Raw genomic sequence first — 22,907 nt, forward strand, 5'->3', positions numbered from 1 at the left:
ACATTTGCTGTCTTCTGTCTTTTTGATAATAGCCATTCTAACTGCAGTGTGGTATGGGAAGACAAATATTGCCTGGTCTTACTTATATGTGAAATCTAAAAAAGAAACATAGATGCAGAATAATGGTTCCCAGAGTCTGGGAAGGGTGGGAAGTGGGGAGGATTAGGAAGCAGTTGGTGACTGGGTAAAAAGTGACTTTTTTTTGGTACTGGGGATTGAACTCATGATCCTGAACTCGCCACACAGGCTTGTGCCATTGAGCTAAATCCCTGGCCCTAAAAAGTTACTTTTAAGCACAATTAATAAGTTCTGATGTTTTATTGCATAGTAAGGTGACTATTGTCAGGAATAACATGGTATATTTCAAAATAGCTGTCAGATTTTGAGTATTCCATCCCAAAGAAATGATGTGTTTGAAGTGTTGAATATGTTATGTACATTACTTGATTATTATAGAATCACAGTGTACCCCTTAAGTTTTATAGATACTATATTAGTCAACTTTCCTGTCACTGGGCCAAAATATCTGACACACACTTAAAGGAAGGGAGGCTCTATGTGGCTCGCAGCTCTGGAAGGATCAGTTCATGGTAATCTGGCAATAAAGCAGAACAGAATGGTGGACTAGTGTGGCAGGAGAGGGAGAAGAGGGGGAGAGAGGGAGGGAGGCAGAGAGGTGGAGGGAGGGAGAGTAAGGAGAGGGAGAGCAGGAAGGAAGGGGAGAGAGGGTCCTAGGACAAGAATACTGTGGTGGATGATGCCTGGTGGTCAACTTCTAACACCAGCTAAGCTGACTCATGGGGCGCTGAGTGTGGATGGCCCACCTGAGGATTGTTGCCAAGATAAAAAAGAGAACTGGGGAGGAAGAGGAGCTGTTGGTTCTCCATGGAACCACTGGTTCTCCTGTTGTCCTTGGTTCTCCTGGAGAAGCTTATGGAGCTTCTTTCCAGATATGAATTTGGAAGTTCTCATTGTCAGAGGAGCTCAGAACCTTATTGTCCCTGAGAAGGGCTGCAGCTCACCTTGAGGGAGCTCTGCTCTTTACTGCTGGCTTCCTCTGGAGGGGAGGATGTGTGATGTTCAATCTTGAGGTAAAGTTCGTCATGCTGGTTTCCTGATATGAACTTGGTTGTTTTCATTGTTGGAGGAGCTCAGGACCTCACTGTCACTGAGGATGGCTGTGATACTTTTCAGGGGAGTCCTGGTCCTTACTTTGAGGTGGCTTTCTGCCTCCAGTGCAGAACCCTCAGCCTACTGGCACAGATTCTTCACCCTACTGGTGCAGACTTTCTAGCTTCTTCCGCTGACCTTTGGGCCTTTCCAATGCAGATCCATGATAATAGACTTGCATGAATCATTGTCGTGGGCTCTAGGTCTTCAGCTGGACTCACGTAGGATATTTCTGTGCAATCTAGGCCCTCAGTTGGACTCTTTGGGTCTTAGTGTATGGATAGATTTCCTGTATTTCTTGTACTTAACTTGTTGGGTGACCATTATAAAATAATACTATAAATTATGTGTCCTGTGTTAGATTGTTTTGCTTGAAAACCCCTGACTACAATAAATACCTTCCTGCAGGTCATACTTTTTCCACTCAGGGCCTCGCCTTGGAAAAGCATAGTCAGCTCTGAACTCATTAACCAACTAACTTACAGATGAGTACAGTGTCCTTGCAATCCAGTCACTTTCCAAAAACTCCAACTCTGGGCACACAAGATTTTGGGAGGATATTTTAGCTCTAAACCATAGCAGTTATTATGTGTCAATGTAAAAGAAAATAAAACTAAAAAAATTTAAAGAATTTCTCATTAAATTGTACTATTAAAATTTTACATGTTTATGAATTTTTAGGTTAACTTTTGTAATTTATTTCTAACTTTATTCTGTTACGATCACAGAAAGCGATAGTTGTCTATGTAAGTCTATTGAGAACTAATTTGTGGCTAACATGTATCTTGGAAAGTGACCTATGTGCACTTAAGGAGAATGTATGTGCTGCTGTTGACTCCTGTATTCTGGGTATATCTGTTGGATCTAGTCTGCTTATTATGTTAAGTCCTATATATCAGTACTTAATAAGTTTTGTCTGGTCATGCTATTTTAGAGTGGGGTTCTGAATTTTCTAACTACTATTGAAAAGCTATTTTTCCTTAAATAAAATTTTTGCTTCACATATTTTGATGTGTCATTAGGTATATAAATGCTTATAATTATATCTTCTTGTTCTATAGAACCTTTTAATATTAATAGTAAGGGCTAGGGGATTTAGTTCAGCAGCATAAGTGCCTGCCTGGCAAGTGTGAGGTCGTGAATTTGATCCCCAGGACCCCCCCAAAATATTAATACTCTGTCTCTCATAACCTTTTTTTGAATTGGTCTATTTTAACCATTATTAATGCAGCCACCCCCTGCTCCTTTTTATTTTTATTTGCATGAAATATCTCTTCCATCCTTTATTTTCTTCTATTTGGGTCTTGGGTCTAAAGTGAATCTCATTCTCTCTGTCTCTCTCTGTCTCTCTGTCTCTGTCTGTCTGTCTGTCTGTCTGTCTCTCTCTCTCTCTCTAGTCTCACTATGTAGTTCAAACTGGCCTAGAACTCACCATGTAACCCAGGCTGGTCTTGAGCTCACAGTGATTCTCCTGCCTCAATCTCCCGAAATTAAAGGCATCAGCCACCATTTCTGGCTAATGTGAATCTCTTTTAAGCAGCATATATTTGAATCATTTAAAAATTCTGTTAATTGCACAGGGTGGTACTTGTGCAGTTGTAAAAACTGAATGCTGTGTGTATATTCCTGAACATTTGCTAATATTTCAATAACTATTCAAGATATTAGATGACAAATTAATGACATCAGATTCTAAAACTTCCCTGACTTTATCCTTTTCCTCTTTATGGGAAGCCAGTACTAGCTCCTCATGGTGGAAATCTTTGTTACCTATACTCATAATTATCCTGTTGATTATATTATTTGGGCCATGTATGTTTAATTGGTTCTTTGGCTTTGTCTCCCGCAGACTTAAAGCTGTACAGTCACCCAAGATGAAAATGCCTGGTGTCTATCGAGGACCTTTAGATAGACCCTCTGTAGAATATCTCTGACTGCTGATCAACAACTACTCCCCTTTGCAGCCTGAAGAAGTCAGATCGGTCATTGCCCATTTGCATTTGGAGAAACAAATGCACCCACACCCTTAAGTATAATCCTTAGGGATTAAGTCTGGATCACCTGGAGAAGCCAGGAGTCACCCCTCCCTATTGGAAGAGTCACTGATCCATAGTGACTTGCTTCCTCATTTGTCCCTGACTTTGTAAATTTTACCTGAACAATTAAACTTATTGGTTGACCATAGCTCTGTCCCACCTCATGCCCACCTGCCTTGCAAGTTCCCAGTTTTTCCCAACCTTAGACTGACCTCACTTCATGATTTTATTCTATAAAAATCCCTGGAAAATACAGAATCTTTGGCAACCCACTTGGGACCCCTTCTGTCTCTTTCTCAGACAGATTCTTTCTTTCTCTCAATAAATAATTTCTGCTCTTAAAAAAATTCTGTTAATCTTTGCCTTTTGATTAAAAGGTTTTAATCCATTCAAGTTTAATTACTGATTAGGAGGAAATGAATTTTGTCATTTTGATAGTTGTTTTCTTTATGCCTTATAGTTTTTTTTGTCTCTTATTTCCTTTAATACTGTCTCCTTTTATATTTAGTTATTTTTTAGGGGGTAATGAAATGTTTAAATTCTTTTCTTGCTTCCTGTTGAATATATTCTGTAGCTATTTTCTCTGTAGACACCACTGGGATTACACTTAACATCCTAAAGTTGTAGTGCTCTAATTTGAATTTATGTCATCTTGACTTCAAAAGCATACAAAAACGGATCCTTTAATAGTCCTTTCTCTAGCCCTTTTGGTTGTTGAAGTTACAAATGACTTTATATGTCTTGTGGCAATAACATAAACTAATAATTCTTTGACAAGCATTATACTCCTGAATTATGTAAAAACAAGATTAAGAATTACAAACCAACAGTACCACCTTTTAGACAACTGTTTTTTAAAACTGTATCAGTTCTAAATCACGTGGAAAATAAAAAGTGCTGTCCTCACCATTGTTTACCACCTTTTATGACACCCATGTATTTATCTTTGTTGAATCTTTATTCCTTTACATGGCTTCTAGTTGCTCAGCAGTTGTAGAACTCTCCTTTATTTCTTGCAGTGTGTCTATGATGGCAAACTCCCTCAGCTTTTGTCTATCTGAGGTCTGTATTTTTCCCTCACATTTGAAGTATAGTCCTACCAGATACAGAATTCTTTGTTGACAGATTTTTTTTTGTTTCTTAGTACTTTGAAAAAACCCACTGGCTTTGATCTGTAAGACTTCTGATGAGAAGTCTGTGCATAATCTTATTGAAGATTCTTTGCGCATGAAAAGTTTTTTCTCTTTTCTGATTTCAAGATTTTCTTTTTATCTTTGGAAAGCCTGGTGATTGTGTCCATGTGAGTCTGAGTTCATTGTGGATTCTACTGAACTCGGATCCTTATATTTCTACCTTTTATAGTAATTGGAGAGTTTTCAGCCATTATGTCTTCAAATATTCTTCTTACCACATTCTGTTTCTCTTTTTCTGGGACTCCCTGTGTGTGATGATCTCTTTAATGGTGTTCCCAGCCTCCCTGGGTTGTGTTCATTATGTTCCAACCTTTTCTCTTTTGTCTTTCTCAGATGTGATTATTTCCATTGTGCTCTGTTTAAGTTTGCTGATTCTTTTTGCTCAGATCACTTTTGGAATCCCTCTAGAGAAATGTTTGTTCATTTCAGTTACAGGGTTTTTAGCTCCAGAACTTTCTTTTGGGGTTTTCAGTCTCTTTACTGACATTTCAGTTTTGCTCATAATCATTTTCTAGAGTTTTCCACATCTCCTTTTAGTTCTCTGAGCATGTTCAAAACAGTTTTATAGTTTTTATTGAGCAGATCTGCCATTTATTCTTTTTCACAGGGAGTTTCTCTATTTAGTTTTCCTTTGAATGGGCCATGTTTTCATTTTTCTTTAAACACCTTATGATTTTTTCTTGTTGGTATTGAAAACTGAACATTTGATCTAATGATGTAATAATTATGGAACAGAAATCTTCCTTTTTCCTAGGATCTGTTTTCTTTTCTTTTTGCTTTCTTTCTTTTTTCTATTCTGAGGGAAGCATTAGCCTATGTATGATCATTAGATTTTTCAGGTTCTTCTGCCCTGCATTTTCTCTGGGTCATGAGCATTTGCTTTTTAATTTTCCCTATATATTTAGCTGCTTTTAAATATCTTCATCTTTAATATATGGCTCCCAAAAAGGAGAAAAGAGAAAATAAAAGGGATAACATAGAGTACTGATCCTTTAAATGTCCCGGAAGTCAATTTAGCTAAGGGGGAGAGTTTTGCAAAGATGGAGGAAGGTGCAGCAAGCAATAACAAACCATGTCTTGCATCTCTGTGACCGGAAGTAGAAATCAGTAATCTGATCACACATCCCTGATATTTAGAGGAAAAAATCTTTATTTCCTGCAGGATGACCCAAAAACCTTCACAAAAATATCTGTCACAAGGCTGGAGAGGGAGTTGGATAGCTAGTAGGATGCTAAGAGCTGAAGTTGATTGAAATTGACCACAATTATGTCCGTGCCTTTCAAGTGGGAAGCTATCAATAGACTCCAGAGTTCCAAAATAGTTTTTAGACAGATCCTGCCAGTACGTGTTGTCTACGAGGGAAATAGTTTCCTGGCACTTCCTACTTTGCTATCTTCCCACAGTCTTCATACTTTCTTCATTAATGTTTATATACATTCTTTAATCCTTTGTTTACTTTCAGCCTTCCTATACTGTATGTTTGCAGTGACTTTCTTGTAGTTGACTTATAGTTAGTTTGGTCATGTCTCAGCCAACTCTGTCTTTTAATTGGTGAGTTTGGATCATTTATATTTATTGTAATCATTGACACCTAGGGCTGACTTTCTTGTTTTTATTTTGTTCTTTCTGCTTTTTATTTCTCTTCTCTTTTTCCTGTTTTTTGTAGGTTACTTGGACACGTTTTAGAATCCCATTTTGATTTATCTATAGCATTTTGAGACTATTCTATAGCTTTTCTGTAGTTACTATATTATATTACATATACATGACTCTTCATAGTTTACAAGTATTGCCATTTTATACTTGAGTGTAGAAAACTTGCCTATTATATCTGTTTATTGTCTCCACTTATAATAAATATTTCCCCTCCATATATTCAGAATTATATAATATGATATATTGGCATCTGTTGATTTTTCTTCTCCATTTCCAGATCTTTCCCATTTGGGGGATGATAAATGATTTTAAATTGTAACCTGAGCATTTGAGAATTATGTTAGGAGGCCCTGGATCAAACCTTCCGGGGTTTTTTGTTCTGTGGATTGAACCCAGGTAAGGTCTACCACAAACTAGGCTTCTAGCCAAGAGAGTGTGGTGTGCTGAAGACAGAACAAAGCATTTTCAGAAGGAAAGAGTGATTAACTTTTCAAGTAAGAAGAGCATTGAAAATTGGCTGTTGCTTTTGGAAATGTGATGGTGTCTGGTGATCTCTTCAAGATTTGTTTCTGTGGGGGGAGGAGAAAAAGATAAAAAGACAGAAATAGCAAACATAGATATCTCAGTTTTGCTAAAAAGATACAGTCAAAGAAGGAGTTATTACTATGCGAGATAGCTAAATGTAATATATATAGTTATTACTCTACAGAACAGCTAAAATAATACAAATATATTACTACACAGAATAGCTAAATATAATACATGGAGACTTTTCATTTACATATAGAATTTGAATTAATTTTGATTGACAATGAAGTTTAAAATTTCATATAGTGAAGTCTTCAATTAACTTGAACATCTCAGCAATATCATTTATATTTGAAGAAGGTTTAGTTAAATATGAGTTGGTCTATGCAAGATGTGTAATTTCAAAGTTTTTTTTCCCTTTGCTTTAATTTGGATTTGCAATTGTAGTTAACCCTTTCCAATGAGAGTCCCTGCATGTGAATATTTACTTAACAGTGATAGAAAAGTTTGCATTTGCAGAGTAATTTTCAGTCTCTGGATTAAAATAAACACAAAATAATTAAAATTTACATTAGAAGTGTGGGAAGGAATTAGAGAAATTTGGTCTCAAGCTAGGGAAACTGAGTCCTGAGGGGTGGTGGGAATTCATCTACAACTCCATGCACTTCTCCAGCTTAATGGGATAAGTGACTCTCTTTTTCTCTAAGTTGTTTTTTTCTCATTGCAACATACTTTGAATACTTTCATTTTCCCAGCAGCAGTTATTCAGATCAGACCAGCATCAGTTCCTCAGACTTCTGTCTACACCCTATGTCCACCCAACTTCTTTTCCTTCTTCCACTGGGAAACTTTGTAGGCTACATTTTTCAGTCTCCCTTGCAGTTGGTTGAGGTTGGGAATGATTGATGCCACTTTTAGCCTGAAGTTAGACCTTTAGGAAGACATACACAACCCTCCATACTCTCTTCCTTTGTCTCCTGGGCAAGAGCTCTAAGTTCCTTGTAGATCCTGTGATCTGAATGACTTTGGATCAAAGTATCAATACTGCGGCATGACATGATCAGGAAATGAGCCTCTATGACTCTGATACTCTGCAATTATTAGTTGCAAGGGCCAGCCTGCCCTAATTAAGACATACTCCTTTGGATGAGATGCAGTGATTATTGACTGCATTCAGACTTAGAAGATCTAGAGAATAAAGATGGGCTGGGCACCTGGTTTAATTTGGAAGTATGACTATTTTCATCATGCCCTAGGTCTTTGGATTTTATCTCCCGGGCTTATCTGGGAGGCATAGTTGGCACTGATAGCACTACACTGGGGAGCAAAAAACCATTTTAATGACTCTGTGTAGCCTTCTAGGGCACTTTCCCTCTGAGAACTTACACTATTTTCATTCCTCAAAGCTCTCATGTGATGTGGAGGTAAAGAGAAACAAATATTTTGCATTAATCTGGGTCAGATTTTCCTTATATCATATTATTTAATCTTTACAATAATTCAATTGGATAGTTATGATTAACCTGTTTGTAGGTGAAGAAGTTTGTCCAAGATCATAGAATTATGAAGTTGTAGAATTCTTTAAGCCAGGCTTTTTTGATCTATTTTGTCTTCTTTCTGTTTTATTTCCTTCCAGGGAAGAAGGAAAGATTCCTGAGTCTAATTTCATTGTGCACGTTCTTAGTAGAGATGCATTTTTCTCATCTTTAGTGTGCATATTTGCATTTTGAGGAAAGTAATAGGTAAAGATAATTGTTTATGCAAAGAATTGAGTTGCAGGCACTATTGTGATTGAGTGGAGTAACAGCAACGCTGCAAGTGACTGAAGGGCCTGAGAGATCTAAGGGGAGAGGAAAAAGCAGGTAGCCTTTAGTTTTCAGGGAGGCAGCACAAGAAGTGGACCTTTCTTTCCTCTTCAGCTCCTTAGTACAGACCATGGAAGGTTTCCACAATCCAGACTGAATGGCAGAGGGAGGAGTTTCATGTCCTGAACACATCTAGGTACCTTTCTGTTCCAACAGGGTTGGTAATGTTTAACATAGAGAGAAAAGGTGTGGAATTTCTGTTATTAAGGAGGAAACTGAAGTTCCTTAAGACCATCTTGATAATTTAGATCTCTATAGTTTTATTCACATGTAATACAACATGTATATATGTCTTTTGCCAGTGATTTTGCAGGTTAAAATGTGCTGCTATGTAGATACTTAATTTGATGCTTACATCATCAGTATTGGAAGTTTCCAGGGAAGGAATTTTCATCAGATCTGCAGATAAGGCAACAATGACCCAAGTTTTCTGACTTGGAGCCCAGTGTTTTTCTCAGGCTGCCTGTGCCTCATGAGAGGATCAAAAACAAACCTTCCAGGCTCTGCAGCTAAAGAGTCTTAGTTACTTTTTGCTCTTCCCTGAGACAAAGTACTTGATACCCAAAGTTAAAAAGGGAAAGGTTTATTTAGCTCACAGTTTGTAGAAGTTTCATTCCATAGTAGGTTAACTCCCAGGCAGGTGGTACATGGCAGAGGACCAACAGTTCATGATGGCAGAATATTATCTGCAGGCAACCAGCCTTAGGGTGAGTGTAAGAGTTACATCCTTAATCCTAACAGAGGACCATGAATCAATCACAAACTCTAGATTTAGTCACCTCTGAGAAGCCTGTGCCCCATGAGTGACCACCTGAAGCTTCAGGGGGGCTGCATCTAGGCACAAACCATTAGAGTTCATATCTAAAATGCTACTGTGTTATCTGTGATAGTCTCCAGACCTTGCTCTTTGTTGTCTACAAGTGATCAGATGAATGCTTGGAGACTGTGAGCTTAGCTAGAGAGAGAGAGAGAGAGAGAGAGAGAGAGAGAGAGGAACATCTGTTTACCATTTGGTGAGGGCCTTCTTTCTGCATCATGATATGGCAGAAGGCATCCCATGGCAAGATAGAGAGCTATTTTTATTAAAAATGTCACTCCTCGGATAGCTTATAAATCCATGAGTAGATTAATTTATCCATTAAATTAATCATATTCCACAGGTCCTACCTGCAAATATAATTAATATATGAATTTGACGGTTTGGTTTGTAACACATGAAATTTGGATGGATTTGCTTAAATCATAGCAGTTTTCAGAGCTTCAGGAATCAGTCATCTGCACAGATTACCAGCTGTGTTTTGGAAAGTAAGGTTCAGAGTAGAGTTGTAGTTCTGGGAACTGGGACTCCCTAGAGTCTCCATTTTAAGATAATCACTGTAGACTTAGCTAAGTATGTTGAAGCTTGAAGGTACAAGCATGTTAAATTTTGCTTAATATAACAGAACCCAAGTTTACTTAGCTCTAGGACTTTTTTTTCTTTTTTTGGTACCGGAGATTGAACTCACGACCACGTGCTCTCTAGGTAGTGCTGCTGAGCTAAATCCATGGCTGTAGAAATCCTTTTTTGAGTGTGACAATCCATCTTTCAAAAATTTCAATTCAGCAAATTAAAACGGCAATGAGATTTCATTTCACTCCAGAAAGGATGGCTGCCATCAAGAAATCAACTGATAACGAATGTTGGCGAGACTGCAGGGAAAAAGGAATACTGCTCCACTCTTGGTGGGAGTGTAGATTGGTGCAACCACTATGGAAATCAGTATGGAGAATTCTCAGAAGACTGGGATTGGAAGTTCTATTCAACCCAGCTGTTCCCCTCCTGGGTATTTTCCCAGAAAAACTGAAAAGGTCATATCACAGTGATAAATATGCACCCATATTCATAGCAGCACAATTTGTAATAGCTAAATCTTGGAAACAACCAAGATGCCCACCAACTGCAGAGTGGATGAAAAAGATATGGTTTTTTAATACAATGGAATATTACTGAGCTATAAAAAAGGATGATCTAGAGGCCTTCATAGGCAAATGGAGACAACTTCAGGCTCTCCTCTTTAGTGAAATAAATAAGAATCATATATATAAATATATTGTGTCTCTAGCATAAAAAGTAATAAGGAATATAGGAGTAATAAAACCCAATTGCTATTGTAAAAAAGAGAGAAAAAGAAAGTGCTCTAAAGGATATAACTGCATGTATATTTAAGTGTATAGGATCATTAACCATATTACTAAGTTTTTGTTGGATAGTTGAACAGAGCTGTTTGCAGTCTTGCTGTTTGAATATCCACTTTGTATGCTTCACTTTTGTAACTTGAACACCTATTTGTAAGAGGACAATATGTAATTATCAACTAGTAATTTCTTATTAAATTTTTTGAAATTATGTATTATTTCCACCTTTTTCTGTTTTTTTTTTCTTTAAATAAAAAAATAAAAAGGTCAATTTAGAAGTGATTAGAAATGTTTAGTATGTAGGTCCAGGCTTATCAGAAGACCTTGGACTTGTTCTTACTCTACCAATTGGCTCTACGATCTTGGGCCCTAGTTTAACATCTCTGGTCCTATTTTTCTCATGTATAAAATTAAAAGAGTTTGAGAAAAAGATTTTACCTCTAAAAATCTATCACTCTGTCTTTAGTCTTAAAACCAGTGTGATGCCAGCCAGGCGCGGTAGTGCATGCCTGTAATCCTAGCACTCAGTAGGCTGCAGCAGGAGAACTCACATGAGTTTGAGGCCAGCTTAGGCTACATAGCGAGTTCAAGGCCAGTCTGAGCTGCACAGAGAGACCCTCAAACAATAACCACAACAACAACAATGATAACAACACTGACAACAACAAAACAAAAACCCAAGAAAACGGCATAACATCCTCGATATGTGTTATAGTCTTAACTCTACTTTGTAATTTACTTTATAACCTAACCCTCGTTTTACTCAACTTCTCTAAGTGAAATGTTGAATATTGCTGTGGTCTTTTCTACTATTAAATTTCTGGGACCTAAAAAATGTTTTACAACCGTAAAGTTTTTTAAATTCTAAAAACTAACAGATGCTCGGTCATCTCTTTCCTGCATGACTTCTGAACTGCCCAGTAACTGGTTATTTCTTCATCTGTTTACTCCAGAGTATTTGCTATTTGTGCCAAGTATGATGTTCTTTATTTTAGCTATTGCATTCTTCATATCTTGTATTTTTGTTTAGTTCCTTTTAAAGTGACTTTTTTCCTTCCTTGAAAGAGATGTTTCTCTGAGGATTCTTACTGAGCTTACTTAAAATTGTTCTGAGACTTTTACTTTATTCATATATGCTGTTCCATATTTATTGATTACATCTATTATTTATGCTTTATATGTTGCTGATTATTTTCCAGTGGTTACACTTCTCAGATGTCTGATTATTTTAGTTTGTGAGTCATATTCCCCTGGCGAATTCATCTGTTACTGTGTATTGGGTTAGGGTTAAAGCCTTACAAGGCCAGTGTGCTTCTTCATGAATTAAAGAAACAGGAGGAATTGAGACTCAGAGTGACAGCCCCAAGTGTCACGAACTGTTGGTAGCCAATGCCCTATGTCATCTAGGCAACTGTCAAACTTAAAAGCAACACTGAGGAGACTGTAGATTGCAATGCACTGGCCTAGATTTGCAGATTTGGAGGGAAGAGTGAGGAATGGATGTCTCAGGGTGGGCCCCATCACAGGGGGACAATTGCACTCTTCCAATGTGATGGCATAGATCTCAAGTGACTTGTACTATTTCCCATTGCGATGGGCTGTTTCCCATCACACTGCAATGGGTTGGGAATTTTCTTCTCGAGGCAGAGTAGGGGGTGGGCAAGCATAGAATTTAAAAGCTCTTCTATTGTATAGTAGACACAGATGTTGCCACGGCTCCTTCTTCACCTACCAGGTCATAACCTTTTGTCATGGCTTTATCACAGATTTGATATCCCTGTCTTTTATGCAGGGATGAATTTATATGGGGAAAAATAGCTCATGTTACCTTGATACCTTGTGTGATGCTCAAATAACCAAAGGAAAAGAAAAAAGTCTAATCATTTTTGATCTTAGCCTAATGCTTTCATTCTCTAATACTTACTAGCCTTTTAAAAGAAATTATCTAAAAACCATTCAGTCTTTTGGAACCCTGTGATGGATAGGTTTCTAATTTTAAAATCTAGTCTCCATTTATCTGCTGTTATTCTTCTGAAAAGAGGTTTTTACTTATCAATTAAAATGACAACCATAGTTCCTTTTAAGAAGGTAGGAATATAGGATATTAATTGTGCCTTTAGTTACATTTTATCACAGCAGTGATTTTGTATTACTAGTGCCCTTTAATGGTAGTGAATATCTTCTAAATATATTTTTAATATATCACAGTGGACTCATGAGTATCTATTAGATGTTTTTAATCAACTCTACTCACTATTCTTTTTTTGACACCCAGTTTGTAACAAACTTGGCCAACGGAACTCTTTTGCAATTGGTATCTATGTAGTTTTTTTTTCTTTTTTTATTTAAAGAGAAAAAAAGAAAGGACATAAAAAAACAAAGCAGTAAAAGGGTACAAATAATACAGTATTTCAAGAAAAAAATATACAGTAAGAAATCACCAGTTAATAGGTTACATATTATCTTCCCAGGAACAGTTGACTAAATCACAAAATTAAAGCATATAAAGTGGACATTCATACAGTGAAATTGGAGACAGTTCTGTTCAATGATCCAACAAAAGCTCAGTAATATGGTTTTCAATCCTACACACTCAAATGTACCTGCGGTTATATCCCTTAGTCCACCTTCCTTTCCTTTCTTTTTTACAATAATGATTAGACTTTTTGGGTTTTATTACTCCCACGGTTCTTATTACTTTTTTTGGAAGAGAATAAAACCAAACGTGACTAAGCAAAACAGAGTCAGTTAGAACAGAAGGGTGGGCATAGCACATGATGCAAAAATAGAATACCAGGTGATCAAAAGTGGTCACCATTGTGCCTCTTGCTATTTTTAAATTGAGTTGTCTATATAATCAGGTATAATAAAATCGATCAAAACAGAAAGAACAAGACCAATAAAACCTACACTGAAGACCTTGCAGGACTTCAAAAAAAGAATAATAGTCAAACCATAATGGGCATCATAGTATATCTTATTGCCTTCAAAATGGTTGCCTATACTCTCAAACTTGATACTATCAAACAAAATAGAATATAGAATAATCAGACAGAACAAGATTGGGGAGAACAATATTGGGGTTCAAATCAGGTTAATAGGAAAACCAAGAAAGTTACTATAATATGTCCTGCTATTTTTAATTTAGTTTTCCCTTAATTAAAAAAATGAGAGAAAATAGATGTAGTTTTGATGGCCCTCTTTTTTAAATCTTCAATTCTTTCCTTATTTCCAGTGTAATAAAACATCTCTGACATACCTTGCATCTTCCCTGCCTCTACCATGGAATTACCTGTTTCTCTATGCTTCTTTGAATATGATATTCACAAATGATGATGTAGATGCTCAATGTACTGGCTGAGTTGGCATGTCCTTACTTCTGCAACTCTGGGTGGGTCAACTTTAAAGGCCCTGCATCTCTATTGACATTTCCAATTCCAATTTAGCATTATAGCTTTTCTTGAGAATGCTATATATCTAATGCTCTACAGGCATATCATTCCACAGTTTTTCCTTTTAGGATTTTTGGTTAGTCTATTGTTTGCCCTTCCTGATACCTACTGTACTATCAAAATGCTGAAAAAGCCCTCTTTCTTTGAAAACTATTTACACTTGGTAAGTGTGAGTGATATGAAATGAGCATAAGTTCTTTGAAAAAGGGGTTCCAGGGAAACTACTGGACAGGTAAAATAATGACTATTCTTTGGGAATGAGGCTCCCGTTCTAGAACATTCTATTCCTGACCTGCTACCTCCAGTCCCAGGAATGTCGACTTAAGTTTCCTAGAGCTAGAGAGTGGGATACAGGATTAGGGTAAATCAAAATGTTACAAACCTTGCTCCTTTTACTGATATTCAGTCATTTTCTTAGCTAGATGTACCTGGGGTAAGGCTGTAGTTCATATCCAGAATTCTAAAAATGTTTCTGATTTTTTTTGTGGGGGGCAATTTTATACTGCCTTTATAGAAGAGTCAGCTCTTGGAGTCTTTCCTTTGCCATTTTCATTCTTTCAATTAATTTTTAAATTAAGAGCTTTTTAAAAATTTGAGAGGTGAGTTGATGTGACACAAGTTGATTTTCAAGTTCAGATGAGCAAATAATCAGAGTTAACTTTAAAATTCCTCAAAATGTTTAATGAGAATATCCCTGTCTAGGATTAAGTTATATTTGAAAACAAACTGTAGTGATTCAAATTGTGTGGCTCCAAGGAAGGAAAAAATACAGTGAAAAGACAGCCTACAGAATGGGAGAAGACCTCGCCACCTATTCTTCCAAAACAAGAGTAATATCCAGAATACATAGAGAACCCAAAAAAACTTACAGAAAAACCCTACCCACAACCAAATAATCCAGTTAATGAATGATCAGATAGTTCTCAAAATAAGTACAAATGACCAAGAAATATAAAAAATGTTCAATTTCTTCATCAACTAGGAAAATAAAATCAAAACCATCGTCAAATTCCATTTCATAATGGCTATCACCTAAAATACAAAAATAGTAAGTGATAGTATACAGGGAAGAAGGGAAGAAAGTAATCCTTCTCTTCTGCTGGTGGAAATGTAAACCAGTACAGCCACTATGGGAATCAGTGCTCAGGTTCCTAAAAACAATGAAAGTAGAGCTCATTTCTGTTGTAGCTATAGCACTCTAGTATATTCCCCAAAGAAATAAAGTCAGCCACTGTAGAGATAGCTGCATACCCATAGCAGCCCAACTCACAGTAGCTAAGCTATGGAATTATCCTATGTAGCTGTCAACAGATACATGAATTTTAAAAGGTGGTATGTATAGACAGTGGAGTATTATCCAGCCATTATAAGGAATAACATTATGCCATTTGCAAGAGGAGGGAACTGGAGATCATCATGTTAAGTGAAAAAAATACCAGAAAGACAAACATTGCATGTTTTCTCTCATATGTGAAATCTCAAAAAATGAAAATAGCAGAGAAGGGACATAAAATAGAAGAGGAAAAGAAGGGGGAAGGGAAAAGAGGGGTGGATGGGGTGAAATAGATGTAAGTATATTATAAACTTGTATAAATATGGCAGCATGAAATGCCTTGGCTTTTATTACTAATGTGTTCTAATAAAAAATAAAGCTGACATGGAAATAGAAGAAAGACTATTAGAGAAAAGGGAGGGAATAAGAAGGAGGAGGGAAAAAGAGGGAGGAGGAAGGGGTGAAAAGGATCAGAGTATGTTCTGTGTATCTACTATAACAAGAACCAGTGTGGATCTAGCAATAAACAAATGGGCAGAATCAAGAATCTACAGGAAGGACCAAAATATCTGGTCATTTAGTGTATAGCGCTAAATGGTAATGCATACCAAAAGAGACAGCTACTAAACTTGTTAGCACCAGGAAAAATTAAATTGGATTTTTAATCTAACGTCTTGGAACAAAACAAACTGTAAATGTATCAAAAGTTTAAAAATGAAAGAAAATCATTAGGATAGCGGGAATGTTCAGAGTTACAACAGAACAATCTCAGAGTGAAAACAATCCAAATACTCATCAAGGTTAAAGAAGTGAGATGAATAAGCAGAAACAGTATGCTTACCCGTGAGAATGACTCAGAGCGATGAAAATCAATGAACAATAGCTGTACACAGAAATATACTTAGCTTCACGCATAACAGTGAGTACCACAAGATGTTCAAGATTACTTTAGGGATCACAGAGTATGATTCTATTCATGAGGAATTAGAAATAAATTAAAAATATACACTTCATTATTATTTTTATTAATCAATGTTTACAGTACATATATTTATGTTCCTTGTGGCAAGCTGGTACATGTACCTGCCACACATCTTAATTCATGTTTTCACCCCCTTCCCCTCTGCCCCCCTTCCTTCCTTTGTTCCATGTCTTAGTCCCCCCACCATCTTCCGTTATTTATCTCTTTTTTGCTCTTTACACGATGGGCTTCTCAAGTAAGAGAAACCATGTAATATTTAAGCTTGTGTGTCTCGCTTACCTTGCTTAACATTATGGTCTCAAGGTGCATCCATTTTTCTATGAATGACTCAAGTTTATCTTTCTTTATGGCAGAGCACTATATGCGTCACATTTTCTTCACCCATTTACCTCTTGATGGACATATAGGCAGCATCCAAGATTTAACTATTATGAATCACATTACTATAAACACTGGCATGCATATATCTCTGTAATATGATGTTTTTGACTCTTTTGAGAAGGTATCTAGAAGAGGAATAACTGGGTCGAATGGAATTTTTAGTTTCAGAATTTTGTGGAACCGCCATACTGATTTCCATAGGTTTGTACTAGCTTACCTACCCACTAGATATGTAGAAGAGGTCCTTCCCTCTGCAGCCTCACCAGAATTTATTATTTGATTTTTGATGATGGCCATTTTTTCTGGAGTAAAATGGTATCTATGTTGTTTTGATTTGCATTTCTTGATAGGCTAGAAATGTTAACATTCCACTTCTTTAATGAAGTGTATTTCATTTGCACATTATTTGACTGGGTGTGTTGTAGTCTGGGGTTATTACACAGAGAACAACTCAGGTCAGGACATGGAGTTTATAATATTTTTATAATGGTCACTGAAAGTTAACACAGGAGAATGCAGGAAATCTATCCACAACACCAAAGACATAGATTATTTAAGTCAAGAGCCTAAACCCCACGGCAATGTCCCACATGAGTCCAGATAAAAACACCCAGAGCTCAGGACAATGCCTCCACGAGTCCAACTGGAAGTCCAGGGCCCACAAGGACTCACGCCAGTCTCTTTTACGGATTCGTGCTGGGAAGACCCAAGGGTCAGCGGTGGAAGCCAGAAAGTCCATGCCAGCAGGATGAAGGAGCTGTGCTAGTGGGATGAGGGTTCTACACTGGAGCTGAGAAGTCACACTCACAACAAAGAACGGGGCTGTCCTGAAAGGAACCACAACTGTCCTCAGCAACACGGAGGCCCCGAGCTCCTCCGACGACAAGCACAGTCGGGAACGTGCCAGGAAGCAGCGTGAGGAGTTCACCCTGGAGACCAGGCAGCACATGTCTTCCCCTCTGGAGCCAGGAAGCAATGCTTGATGTGAAGACCAAAGCTTCTCTAGGGGATCCAACAGCTCAGACAGCAACTTGTAGGAGAACTAACAATGCCTCCATAACGCCTCAATCCCTCTCCACACTGCTCTTCTTCTCCACCTATTTATCCTGGCAGCCCTCCTCAGGTGGAGCATCTTCTCTCAATGCATGCTGATGTAATCCAGCTGGCGTTAAGTTGACCACTAGTTATCAAACCATAACAGGGTGTTATATTTGGGGGTATCTAATTTTTTGGAGTGCTTTATATGTTCTAGACATTAGTCCTCTGTATGGGGAATAGCTGGCAATTTTTTTCTCGTTCTGTAGGTTGTCTTTGCACTCCATTGGCTGTTTCTTTTGCTGTGCAAAGACCTTTTAATTTGATATAATTCCATTCACTGATTCTAGGTAGCATTTCCTGTGCAACTGGTGTTCTGTTCAGAAAATCTTTGCCTATGCCTATAACTCCAGTAGTTTGACCTATCTTATCTTCCATCAGGTTGTTTTCATTTTAACATTCGTTCTTTGATTTATTTTGATTTTAGTTTAGTCCATTGTGAGAGATATGAGTCCAGACCCAGTCTTCTGCGTGTGGATAACCAGTTTTCCCATCACCATTTATTAAAGAGGGTGTCTTTCTGTTGTATGTTTTTGGTCTCTTTGTCAACGATCAAGTAGTTCAATGTGCCTCTCTTGTTTCTGCATCCTCTATTCTGTCCCATTGATCCTCGTGTCTATTCTTGTACTGTGCTGTTTTTATCAGCATCTTTTATAACTTCACATATGGGGTTGTGATGCCTCCAGCTTTGTTCTTGCTATCCAGAATGTTTTTGCTGCATCAGATCTGTTCTTGTTCTCTATAAATGTTTGGATTGTTTTCTCCAGCTTCGTGAAGAATGCTGTCAGTATTTTGATTGGGCTTAACTCTGTGTATCAGTTTTGGAGAAGGGCCATTTTGACTGAATTCATTCTGGCTATCCAGAAGCAGAAGATATCTTTCCACTCTCTGATGTTCTCTTTGATCTTCTTCTTCAAAACACTGTATTTTATTGTAGGTTTAAAAAAATTCCTTAGCTTAATTCCTAAGTATTTAATTTTTCTTGGTGCTACAGTGAACAGTACTTCATTTATTAATGTCTTTTTCAGTGGGCTCGTTATTGGTGCATAGGAATGCTATTGATCTGTGTGTTGATTTTTATGTCCTGTTATGTTGATGAATTTGGTTAATTTTAAATGTTTGGTGGATTTTGGGGTCCCTCTATTTAGGCATCATATCAACTGCAAAAATAATAATAGTTTGACTTTTTCCTTGCATATCCCTATCTTTCTTTCTTTCTTGTTTTATTTTTGTCTACTTGATCTTGTTTTATGAGTACTATGTTGAACAGGTGTGGTGTTAGTGGACATCCTTATCTTTTCCTGATCTTAGAGCAAAAGCTTTGTTTTCCCCATTTAATCTAATGTGGGAAGTAGCTTTGTCATAGTGTTTTTATCAGGTTGAGATAAGGTCCTACTATACCTATGCCATATAGGATTTTTTTAATGAAAGGGATTAGATTTTGTCAAAGGTGTTTTCTGTTTCTAGAGATGATCATGTGATTTTGTCTCTGCTTCCAATTATGTGACATATTACATTTGTTGATTTGTGTAAGTGGAACAGTCTTTGTGGAATTAAGCCTACTTGCTCATCAGGTACAATTTTTCTGATGATTCATTGCATTTTATTTGCAGTATTGCATTGAGGATCTTCTCATGTATGTTCATAAAAGAGACTGACCAATAGTTCTTTTGTTCTTGTTGTTGAATCCTTGTGTGGTTTTGAAATCATAGTAATGCTAGCTTCCAGGAATAAATTTAGGAGTACGTCTTTTCTTTCAATTTCATGAAATATGAGGAATATAGGTGTCAGATATTCTGAGGTTTTTGTAGAATTCAGCAGTGAATCCATCCAGACCTGACTTTGCTTAATATTTTTATTACCGCTTCAATTTCATTGCCTGTTATTATTCAGTTTTTAATGTCTTCTTGATTCAATTTTGATAATTTGTATGTCTCTAGGAATCTACCAGTTTCTTTTGAATTCTCCAATTCATTGGTGTACAGATTTGCAAAATATTTCTTAATGATATAATTGATTCTGGTAGTGTCTGTTATGATTTCACCTTTTTCAATTCTAATTGAATTGTTTTGGGTCTTTTATCTCTTTTTTGGCTAGATTGGCTTATTTTGCTCATCTATTTGATCGTCTACTCTGGTCATTTTTTTAAAGAATCAACTCTTCAAATCATTGATTCCTTGTATTTTTTTTTGCCTCAATTTCATTGATTTCTGTACTGATCTTTGTAATCTCCTTCATTGTATTAGCTTTGGATTTGGATTGTCTTTGTTTTCTAGAATCTTGAGGTATAGAATTAGGTTATTTATTTGGGTTCATTCTGTTTTTGTGATAATTTTGTGAGCATTCTCAGCTATGAACTTGGCTCTTCAAATTGCTTTCATTGTGTACCATAAGTTCTGGTATGTTGTACTAACATTATAGCTTAGTTCTAGAAATTGTCTTATTTCTTGACTTTTTCTGATTCAGTGATTTTTTTTTTTTGGTCTTTTTGAGACAGGGTCTCGCTATGCATTTCAGGCTGGCCTTGAACTCACTTTGTTCAGTGAGATCAGACTAGTCTCGAACTCCCAATGATCCTCCTGCCTCAGCCTCCCGAGTGCTAGGATTACAGGCATAAGCCACCATGCCCGGCTCTTCATTGATTATTTTAAGAGTGTTTATTTCCATGAGTTTGCGTACTTTATGTATTTTCTTTTTGTCATTGATTTCTGGTTTCATTGAACTATGATCTGGTATGCATAATATAATTTTAATGATTTTGCACATACTTAAACTTGCTTTATTAGTTAGCATGTGCTCTATTTTGGAGAAAATTTCATGTACTACTGAGAAGAATATGTCTGTTGTTGGGTGGAATATTCTGTATATATCTATTAAATCCATTTGTCAAGAAGTGTGGTTCAACTGATATTTATTGTTGATTTTTGACTAGTTGATTTGCCTATTTGTGACAGTGAGGTTATTGAGGTCCTCTACTATAATTATGTTGCTGTTTATCTAATCTTATATGTTCAGTTATACTTGTTTTATGGAGTTCAGTGTGCTGTTGTTCAGTGTATAACATGTTAATAATTGTTATTTTTTTCCTGTTGGATTGTTCCCTTAACCAGTATCTTTACTCTTTGCCTCTTTTGATCATTTTTGGCTTGAAGGCCACTTTGTCTGTCTGAACATAGGGTAGCTATACCTGCTATTTTTCATGTTACCATTTTCATGGAATATTTTCTCATTCTTTTATTCTGAGTCTATGAATTTGGATTAAATGTGTTTCATGTGTTCAGCATTCCACTGGAATTTGTGTCTTGATCCATTTTGCCGATCTGTGTGTTCTGATGCAGGTACTGGGACATTCACACTGTGTTCTTACTGACAGGTTTGACATTTCTGTCCCTGCCTTATTTTCTTGTTGCTTATTTCCTCTCTCCTTCCTCTTAACTGTTCACCTTATCTAGTGCATTTATTCTATTAGGTCTTTGTCATCACTAGATTCCTTTTCTCTTTTTAGTATATCCTTGAGACTTTTTTTGGAGTTCTGATTGGTGATTATGAATTTCTTTAGGTGTTCATTATCTTGAAGATATCTGATTTCTCCAGTAAATTTGAAAGATGTTTTTGTAGGATATGTTAGCCCAGATTGGAAACTGTTTGTTTGTTTGTTTTAGGGCTTGAAACACTTTACTCCAAACTCTACTGGACTTTGTTTCTGTTGAGAAGTGTGTCCTGATCCTAATGGTTTTACCTTTATAAGTGATTTGTTGTTTTTCTCTAGCTGCTTTTAAGATTCTGTTCTGGTGTTGGACTTCTGAAATTTTGAGTATGATGTATTGTAGGAGATTCTTCTCTGACTGTGGCTGTTTGGCATTCTATACCCCTCACTTGTCTGTATGTTTAATTCTTTTCCCTCATTTGGAACGTTTTCTGCTATTATTTCAGTAAGTAAGTTGTTATGGCATTTGTGCTATCTTCTGATTTTTGACCAATTCCAATTCATCTTAGATTAGTGTCATTTGTCTCGTCTGGAAACTGTTGGGTCCACCTGTAATGTTCTCTTTTATTTTAAAAGTATCTTTCTCTCCATTGACTATTTCCCTGTCTGAGTTATGTGATTGTCTCCACATTGGTTACTTCTGATGTCCATTTTTGACTGAATTTTTAATCTTCTGATTTTTTATTTGGAATCCTCTTGTGGACTCTAATTCCTTTCTATGCTGATTATTCGTGTTTTGAATCATTTTGTTTGGTTTGACCAGGTTTTTAATCACTTAGTCCTATAGATTCTGATCCTTTTGTTTGGCCTGTTATCTGTTTACCTGTACTTTCTGTGGGCTTGGGGAACACCTCATTCATCTGTTTTATTATCTTTCTTTTAACACTTTAGAATAATATGGCTATGTGTTTTTTGGTTTCATCACATCAGAGGCTACATGGATCAACTTTGGGGGACTTGGGAGTTTTGGGGTGCATTCTGTTGGCTTTTCTTATGTGTCTAATTTTTATTTGTGTGTGTATGTGTGTTTTGGTACCGGGTATTGAACTCACGACCTTGTGCTTGCTAGGCAAGCACTCATGCCACTGGGCTAAGTCCTGGCTCCTTATTTGTGTTTTTGCATTGAAGCTTGTGAGCTGATCATAGTGGCAAGCTTTGTTGCTAGTATGTAGATGTCTTTAGTTACTATATACTTTTTAGTGGTTCCCAGTGAGCATGGTTAGCTCTTGGCTTTTGACTCTGTCCCAAGATCAAACTACCTCTGTTTACTTAGGAGTTAAAATAAACTGTATTTTTAAGGATGCGTACAATTATGGTATAGTTGTAAAAAAAATGAAAGAAAATATTTATTATAAAAATACATATAGTTAGCCGGGCGTGGTGGCTCGTGCCTCTAATCCCAGCACTCAGGAGGCTGATGCAGGAGGATCGTTGCAAGTTCGAGTCCAGTCTGGGCTACAAAGTGAGCTCAAGGCCAGCCTGAACTGCATAGCGAGATCCTGTCTCAAAAAGACAAAAAAACAAAAACATATAGTTGTTATCTCTGGGGTTGTTATCATGAGATAACATGAGTTGTTATCTCATATAGCTGGTTCTGTGGACAGGGAGGGCAC

General features: G+C 36.8%; 1 protein-coding gene across 1 annotated transcript in view; it reads left to right on the top strand.

The window, feature by feature from the left end:
- The window catches only part of Srd5a2 (steroid 5 alpha-reductase 2), an 85,422-nt gene that overhangs the window by 51,778 nt on the left and 10,737 nt on the right, over positions 1–22,907 (top strand). The gene's annotated exons all lie outside the window — the stretch shown is intronic.

This window comes from Cavia porcellus, unplaced genomic scaffold, assembly GCF_034190915.1.
Source record: "Cavia porcellus strain 051 isolate PalLab524CR breed Dunkin Hartley unplaced genomic scaffold, mCavPor4.1 scaffold_1, whole genome shotgun sequence".
Taxonomy (NCBI): Eukaryota; Metazoa; Chordata; class Mammalia; order Rodentia; family Caviidae; genus Cavia; species Cavia porcellus.